We start from the raw sequence: 9,796 nt of genomic DNA, 5'->3' as shown, positions 1-9,796 counted from the left end.
ACTCTCTGACTCTGGTCACTATGGTAACATTAAACATACCTTCAAAATAACATACAGATACACCACAAAAATAACTCGACTCAACTTTATTTATGAAGCACTTTAAAACAACCATTGCTGCAAACAAAGTGCTGTACGTGGAATAGAATTCAGCCATGCAATAAATACAAGTGAAACTAAATAACAAAATAAAATAATTATAAGTAGGTAAAAGTACACAAGTAAATGAAATTAATACATTAATAACAAGTAGGTAAATGAATAATAATATTAATGCATTGGAATTATATAGCGCTTTTTTAGACACTCAAAGACGCTTTACAATGGAATGGATACATTATTATACATTATTTTATTATTATTTTATTTTTTTGCTGTGATCAATTTTGCACACACTGAAAGTGACATAGCAGGTGGTGCATCTGCTTTAAACTGTACTGCTTTGCACTTTACAGAATTAATAGAAAATGTTTTGAGTGACTGGAGGTTTACTGTGACAATACTTAGCCTGGGGCAATAATATGTTAGCTTGTTGCTAACTACTAACAGCAAACGAGCAATTGCAGCAGGACACTTACCTGTGAGTGAGTCAATCACGGGCCTCATCACATTGCCAATTTTTTTTTCCCCTCGGCGCCTGATTCTTAGTGCGGTTTTGGACTCATGGCGTCAATATTTTGTGTACACAATAGTGTATTTCGCCGAATAGGTGTATATATAAAATAGAAAGATAAAAAAATATATGTATATATAAAATATTTTTATATAAAATATGTTTATATAAAATAAATATTCCTGCGTAAACTGTTACCAAGGAGAGGGCTGGGCAGTGGATTGGGAAGTCTTTTGGCACGAGCACCTGGGGAGACAGTGGTGTGATGTGACCTTACGTCATGATGTTAAGAGGGAGGAAGGTGAATGCATTGCCAACTGTCCGCTAAATGATTAATTTATCATTTTATTTGTGCAGGGTTCTTTTGGTCTGAACAAAAGCATGGCATATGTGTGTGTATATGCTGCCTAAAAAAATAATAGAAAAACAAAGAAAAAAAACACACATAAGTTGAGTGCCCTTTAGGACCATGTGGTGCCCTACATGCACAAGGCATTATGAGCGTATGAGAAGCGGCGGTCCTCGGTGTATCAACAAAAGAAAACTCATATGATGTCGTCTCACCGCACAGTCGCTTCTTTTTCTTTTAAATTACTGGTGGATCCCATTTCTATGGTGTATACCGCCACCTACTGTGACAAAGGCCGCTCTCAATATTTGCAAAAGAACAGATGGAAACGTGCATACGTCGCATGTCCGTTATGCACATTTTCAGTAAAGTAAGTGCTTTACAATTTTGAAACAGTTGGATGGAAACCCAGCTATAGACAAAACTTCGTGAAGAGAACAAAGGGGGTGAAGCAAGGCAGGCTAAATACGGAAAAATAGCCAATTTACGGCAGGCAAAGAATTCCTCACTCAGCGAGTAAAAATTCAGAGCCGTAATAATGCTAGCAGGAGAGTTGCCGGTCACAGTCAAATGGCCACTGCCTTTCTTTTTTATGTCCTTATCTTTCTTTGCCTTGGCAAAACTTTCACTGGTAAAACACAAAACTACCGTATGGATTAAAATCATGACGTTTCATAGTATGTACATGGCCACATATCACATATAATGGCTGTGGGCTCACAGTTTCTCTTTAGTGCAGTGCCTCTCAGTTATTAAAAAATGTTTTTTGTTACATCCCACGGCAAGAAAATTTTTCACGCCCCAACCCCCCATGCTCCACTGCAACTATAATTTTTGTCTATAATTATTGTTTGTTCAAACTAATAGCCTCTGTTAAACTTAAACAACAACAAAAACACACAAAGAAAAGTTTATTTTGTAGTGTCAAAATATCACATCAACTTACCTCAAAATCAGTTGTTTTGATTCCCAGCATAATTGTTTCAATGCTAGGTAAAGTTTAACAATGCCGCTTTAGTCCAAGGAAGCAGCTGAGATAAAAAAAAATTGTTCCATCTAGTGGTCAGGAAGAGAAGTATGGAGGTGGGGCGTCTTACCTAAGAGGGGAAGGTATTAGCCACACTGCTCTTTTCTGTAAGTTGTTATAACTAGAAATTGTTGTAAATGAAGGATTCTTACAATTTGCGTGTTCATGCCGTTGATTAATAAACATACGTGAGATCAGTGAATTCAGGCATTTCTTCACATTTATTCACGACATAGCCGTCGTGGGCAAAGATAGAGAAAGATAGTCACCCGCGCCATCTTGAAATCTCAACTGTAAAGTTCCTTTTTCCCGCCTATGGCTAATATTCCTTTGTCCTCCAAAACGTCACCTCCCAAAGTCACATGACTACACCCCCATTGGTCACTCAGTCTCAATACATTTGCTAGCAGGAATTTAAAGTGACAGAGAATTGTCTCTGTCTCAATACATTTGGTCAACCATGCTCCTCCCCCTCTCTGACCCACGATGGAAAAACAGAGTTTTCAGCCTTTCAGAACAAAGGGTCTAATTAACACACATTCATCTCCCCCATCTCATCTGTCCTTTAGGAGACTCACAATTTAAACATTTGAATTGTCACATCAAAACTATACTGAGTAAATTTAAGCAATTTTGTCCAATTCTAAATAGTCATAACTAAATCAAAACAGTTATAATTAAATAGAAAGAAATATTCTGTTTCAAATCCATAATTTGGGCTCTCAACAAAGAGAGTCCAACACACAAGATAAGCATTTAAAAAAAAAAACACTTCAGAGAGAAAGTCCAGCGCAGATCTTGATCGTCGCAAAATTAGGCAATGTTTGTGTGTGGAGTTCAGAAATAAGAACAGCAGGAGAGGGGGAGAGGGAGAGAGAGAGAGAGAGAGAGAGAGAGAGAAAGAGAGAGAGAGAGGGTAGTTTAGCAGTCATATGGCATTAAAGAACAATTTGATTCATTAAGAACTTTTCAGTGGAAGGGGCATATCATATATGAGAAATAACCCTATGTGACGTGGCTATATTCAACAAAATGTGTCACGACACAATAGCAGATGTGTTTGTGCAGCGAAGTCATCTCCTGATGAAGGTCCCCCTATGGAACAGTGCCTCGGATGGCACTTAGCATCCTACTGGAATAGACAGCCGGGGCATCTGGGTCAACAACTTGGTCAACCCCCTCGGTCGGGGATCAGGTGATGTGATTAGCCTGGGACCACATGTGGATCACATGTGGTGGATGTGGCCCCCACTTTTATGAGCAGCAAACCAGATCGACCGCTCCTTCACCAATCTGTATGCAAAACCATTTTCATTTAGTCACTTATAACGTACATATTCTCCATTCTTTACTTTGGAAAGAGCACGTGGTAGTTTTTTAGTTGGGAGTTAGTAAAGGTTAATTGTTTAAGTTGTAGGACTTGGAACGTGCTGTTGGATCCGGAAAAAGTTATTTTTGTTGTGACATTTAAACAGAATCTGTTTAATGACATTTGCACATTCAATGGTACAACAATGAAAATCTTGTAGCCAATTAAAACTTTATGAGGCCAATTGCTTAATATTTCTATTTTTCCTTAATCTGTCCTTGTGATCAGAGATAATATACTATAACAAATATGTTTTAATCTCAATGCCTTTTCGATATTATAAAGTTTACTTTTTGAAATGGTTTTGTCTGATCCAATATTCCTAGGAAACCCTTATGATGGTAGATAATGATTAATCAAATATTTTACCATGATATTTACTGTTGTAGATTAAGCATAAATGTGCTTTTTGTCATACATCAAATTTCTGTATTTTTGACGCTGGTTTTTATTATAGCAGTGTAAATCATTTAAAAACAACATCATCTTAACCCAGAGTGCTCACGTCCGGCCGGGCCATGAACAGTCTGAGAAGAGATATATATATATACACTTATACCTTTAATAAACACTGCAGTCCTGCAGTTCATTTTTAACAACTTGTCTCATGAAATAATGTCACCCAGGTGTCTCAATGTTCCTTCCACACCTAAATGGCATATTCCATGGGCTCTAGAAATTATACTTTTCAATTGTTTCTGAAATTGAATATATTTACCTTATTTTCGTCATGAGTCGTCTTTGCCAGCACTTACTTTCCTCCATGGTCAAAGTCCGATCACCTCAATTCTTCTCCTGTGAATTCATTCATTCTCACATACTGTAGAATTATCACATTCAGACTAACTTATAGTCCTACATTTATTTAATTCAACATGAACTGTTTGTGTGCATATCTTCCTTCGTGACGATACACACAGACAGACCAGTAACTGACTCCCCCATCTGATAAAGATCAACTTTGATCATTTCAGACCTGAATGTGAAAACTGCAGCAACAAATTGCTGCTTCAAAGAGGGAAAAAACAGACACCTTGTGTCCTGTAGATAAGATAGATTTGGCCAACACCAAAACTACAGGGGCAGATCCGGCTTTCACACCTAAAAATGAGTCATCAGATGCAGGGAAAAAAATAAAAAATGAAAATTCTTTATCAAAAAAGAAAACAATTATTACTCATTCAACTACAAAAGGCAGACCTGATTTAAAAAAAATAATATGGATAGTGGCCTGTAGTTATCATCTAGACCTCTATATCTTTCCGCTTAACAGGAACAATTTGATCTAACAGATTAGCATCAAAAGACCCCTGCTATTCACACACACACACACACACACACACACAGACACACACACACACACACACACACACACACACACACACACACACACAGGATTGCAACCAGATGTTGCTTGTCCCAAAAAAATTACACCTCTACCTCATTACAATAGCACTCCCCCATCCTCACAGACCTGTCTCTTATCAAGCATGGGGGGAAGGGCTTTAAAAATTGTCACAGACAAAGGAAGAATTCTCCCCCACTTTTAAAATATGCAGATCTCCTGCTATCTACCAACTTCACCCTTTTTTGAGGACAAAGAAACTGGAGAGAGAGGAATTTTTTTTAATTTCCACCCCTTTTTCATTAAAACCTGCTCTTTTCCACTTCCTGCAAATGCCATTCATATACATCCTATCTTATCTCCCTCATTTTTGGAGACACAAAATACCTGTTTCCAAAACTCAGTCCTCCTTTCACTTAACTTCTGTTCCTCTCAATTTTAAAGGCATTGAGGAGAAAAACTGCCCTTCTACTTCAACACATTACGCAATCCACCTTTTCCATTGTCAGGGTCACACAAACATTCACAATTCCCTGCACATTAAGAAGAAAAAATCAAATCCCCCCCTTTAAACACACAATTCACACATGCTCCACACAAATCTCACACATAACCACAGACTAACACAAAAATCTCCGAAGTGCACAGACTCACTGTAAAATACACCATTACTTCGTCGAATAATAACTTATATCTAGATCTACCGGTTGCTTCGCGAAACGGCTAAAAACACACATAAAAATAAAGACAAACAGCCGTTCAACTTCTACCTGTTCATGCTGGCTTAACCACAGCAGCGCCGAATCCAATGTGACGGTAAAAAAGACGTATAGCTCAAATGACGACTTATTCGCGCACAATCCATCGTAACGTTGCATACCAAACTCAACCTAGGGAGCCGCGACAGACACATCGCGCACATTGTAAGACAAACAATGAAAAAAAATGCGTGGCCACCACACACCACCACGGAACTTAGCAAACAAACAAACACGCACACTCAATTCAATTCCAAGCCAAGAGCTCTCGCTTGGTTCAATTTTTCCCGCGGGTCATCTCTCACAGCCAACACATCATCCAATTTCTGTTCCAATTGCTTAACAGATGCGGCTACGCCCGCAGCTAACTCATCCTCAGCCTTAAAAACAGAGTCGCGCGGTAGCGTCTGTTAAATGATGATATAATTTGTCATCATTTGCGTGTTCCAAAAAATGGAGATACACTTCTTTGTGAGAAAGACTCCTTGCAAGGATGATTTATTACAGAGATTCTCCGGTCACACACACTGAACATCACGTAAAGAGTGGAATTCCAGCGTGCGCGTGCCCCCTCCCTTGTGAAAGACATCTCTTTATAGAATCGAGTTTGAAAGTAAAACGCCCTTTCTCCTCCCATCATGAATAAGTAAAACAGATTGGTTCTCACACAATATGTTACATAACAGAATTTTAGTACACAGTTCGCACCTGTGTTCCCTTTGTAGACAAAATATACTCTTCCGTGTACCAGCTCGTACTTTTCCCAAAACAGAATCTCAGTCAACAGATTGAACTTGACAGCTCCTAATGTAGTATAGTTGTGGGAACTGTGTGTGTGCTTTCTCTCTCACGAACAGAATATGTTCTCACGCAGGACACTGAGAAGAAATTTTAGACAAAAACAAGGTACCAGATAGGTTAAGGTCAAGTTATACTGAGTTTAACATTATTACACCTGCTCTACACATCTATAACTAAATTCAACATAGTTAAAATATGAAATAAAGAATTAAAAATGTTAATAATGTTAACATGTCTTACCAAGATAAAACTCATCTCCTGCGCGTGGCAACTCGTACGCCGGCAGAGCCGCTAGCTTAGCATCAGCCTTCTTGTTCTCAAAATCACTTAACACCGCCATCCGCGCAACTTTCACAGCGCTACCCAACGCTAACATTCTAGCGCAAACCACAAGACAATACCTTTTCACTAAGATCTCACGTACAACGTAGCTAAATTTAGCCTACGAAACCCCTCACAGAGTCCACGACAAACAGAATTCATCTAACAACAAGGATAAAAAGTCCTCTTACCATATTAACTCGGCGCCATGGAATTCTGTTCGTCCGGACCCCGCCACGAGGCACGTAGAATGGCAGAGCTCAAACGTCGGGCGTCACCAATTGTTGTAAATGAAGGATTCTTACCATTTGCGTGTTCATGCCGTTGATTAATAAACATACACGAGATCAGTGAATTCAGGCATTTCTTCACATTTATTCACGACATAGCCGGACAGGAGAAAGATAGTCACACGCGCCATCTTGAAATCTCAACTGTAAAGTTCCTTTTTCCCGCCTGTGGCTAATATTCCTTTGTCCTCCAAAACATGACCTCCCAAAGTCACATGACTACACCCCCATTGGTCACTCTGTCTCAATACATTTGCTAGCAGGAATTTAAAGTGACAGAGAATTGTCTCTGTCTCAATACATTTGGTCAACCATGCTGCCCCCCCCCCCCTCTCTCTGGCCCACGGTGGAAAAACACAGAGTTTTCAGCCTTTCAGAACAAAGGGCCTAATTAACACACATTCACCTCCCCCCATCTCATCCGTCCTTTAGGAGACTCACACTTTAAACATTTGAATTGTCACATCAAAACTATACTGATTAAATTTAAGCAATTTTGTCCAATTCTAAATAGTCATAACTAAATCAAAACAGTTATAATTAAATAGAAAGAAATATTCTGTTTCAAAATACAACCAAATCTGGTCAAAACTATTAGAAACAGTCAAATTAAAATGACATATCCGTTAATAAGGGGAGTAAAAATAAAAAGTTGTCTGAAAAATAAATACTCAAGTTCAAAGTAGTGGTAGTAGTACTGTAGTAGTAAAAGTTCAGTAACTGTGTTAACATTACAGAAGCAACAAATCCACTTCGGGAGAGACAAGGCCTTTCGGGATAATTAAGTAAAACTTTATTGGAATGATGATATTCATGTTGTAAAATATTACACTCACATTTTTTATGTCACTGCTGCCAAGACTTCTCTTTGCTCTCGCTCTGTGTGTGTGTGTTGCGAGCGCACGCGTGTGCGTGCGTCTTATTTTGTATGTGTGGCGGGGGTTAACACCAGAGCCTCTCATTTCCTTATAAGTGTGACAACATACCAGCATTGTGCCTGCTTTGAGTAGAAGTGCCACTGCAGAAACATCGATCAGACACAATATTGTTTGATCATACATAAATTCAAATTTCATTTTGTCCATGATGTTAGTCAACATTGAATGTGACGTAGATGGGATACAGAAAGTGTGACGCCTTAACAAGTGGGTTACAACAGTACACAAACAAATAGCAATGATTGATTGCTGATGTGGATTTGACATCAGATTAATTAGTCAATAATTCCTCCTCTCTTTATAAAAGAAAAAGTACTGCTCAGTAAGTGAGCAATTGTTGTTTTAGTGTATTGTTAGATAAGCCTCGGTCATTTCATTAGGATAAACCCCTTTTGATGAATCATCTCATTTCAGGGATAGATAAATAAATAAATATATACATGAAGAAAGAAAATAGTGCATGCTGCATGAAAGTGATAGAAATGAGTAAAAAAAGAAAGAAAAAAGTTGTGTACTAAACCTGGGGACACATCCTTTGAGTCATCATGCAGACATTGAAAGGAATCCTGTAGGGGCCAAGACTAAGAATGAAATCATCACAGGGCAATTCCAAATGCGGCACTGAGCCCACACCAGATGTACGAAAGTCAGCCTACCAATACTACCAATCACCCCTTTCTTTTCCCCTCCACATTCATTGTCAAATTCATAAAAAAAACATCAATTTTATACAAACTACTGCAGATGAAGTGCCTTACAGCACACAACTTTCTGTGTGAAATTCGACTAAAATATTGAGAACTAGTAAGGGAGACAAGGGCTTTTTGTCATACGGGTTAAGTTGTCACTGTCACGACGGGGAAGCTTGGGGACCCAAACGCGGGAAGACAAGGCGAGGAGGCAGAGGCCCAATCAAAAAAAGGATTTAATTTCTATGAAACGAAAAGATCTTCCAAAGTACAAAATAAAACCAATCACAAAGCAAAACATGGGAGGGAACAACAAGGAAAAAGCAAGCAGCATGATCTGGGACAATGACAAGGAAAAACAAGCAGCATGACGTGGGGAAAAACAATGAACCGACACAGACAGAGGGGCGACAGCAGACTAAATACACAAACACTAATGACACAACAAGACACACTTGGGCAAGACACAAGTGGCTGAGGGCACTGATTGGATAACACGAGGAAGGGCAGGATCACAATTAACAAGACAAGGAAGACACACAAGGAAAACAGAAACTAAACATGACAGTGTGTAATTATTTTCTCCACCAGAGGGCGCAACTAAAAAGTGGAATACCCTGTCTGAAAAGAAAATAGCACATTATGAACTGGAAGGAGTTAACTATTTTGCAAGGAAAATATTTCAACCTAATATATCGCTGGCATCAGTCCGAAATATTCTACCTCCAAAATAGACACTTTTCAGGAGACCCCCAAAACGTGTTTAACCATTAATATTGCACCATCAACGAGAGAAAGACATTTTCAACACTTTAGCTTGGTCAATGATTTGTATGTATTTTTTTTTACAAAAATTTAATAAAAAATAATATTAAGCATATTAAGTTTGGAAAATGGATGGATAACAATAATAATAATAATTAATAAATGAATAAATAAATAACACCCACACATGACCAATAGTACAGATTTTTTGAGAAATATAAAATTTACCAATTTGTGACATAAGATTTCAGCCCAACACATTTTGTACACATTCTAGCAGAAATTCATGTGGACTCGTTCGAGGGGAGGTTGTTAGAGGCTAATTATTTGTCCTCTTTTGCGTGTTCCAAAAATTTGAAGATAGACTTCTTGTAAGAAAAACTCCTTGCAAAGATGATTTATTACAGAGAATTCTCCGGTCACACAACAATGAACATCACGTAAAAGGTGGAATTCCAGGGTGCGTGTGTCCCCCTCCTTTGCGGAATACAGCTTTTAAAGAATCCAAATCAGTAAGAGAACACCTATTCT

General features: G+C 38.4%; 1 long non-coding RNA gene across 1 annotated transcript in view; it reads right to left on the bottom strand.

The window, feature by feature from the left end:
• LOC144055298 (uncharacterized) overlaps window positions 1–9,796 on the bottom strand; it is a 58,155-nt gene that overhangs the window by 34,234 nt on the left and 14,125 nt on the right. The window lies entirely within an intron of this gene.

Source organism: Vanacampus margaritifer, chromosome 7 (genome assembly GCF_051991255.1).
Source record: "Vanacampus margaritifer isolate UIUO_Vmar chromosome 7, RoL_Vmar_1.0, whole genome shotgun sequence".
NCBI classification, from domain to species: domain Eukaryota; kingdom Metazoa; phylum Chordata; class Actinopteri; order Syngnathiformes; family Syngnathidae; genus Vanacampus; species Vanacampus margaritifer.
This window is presented reverse-complemented; position numbering and strand designations above follow the sequence as displayed.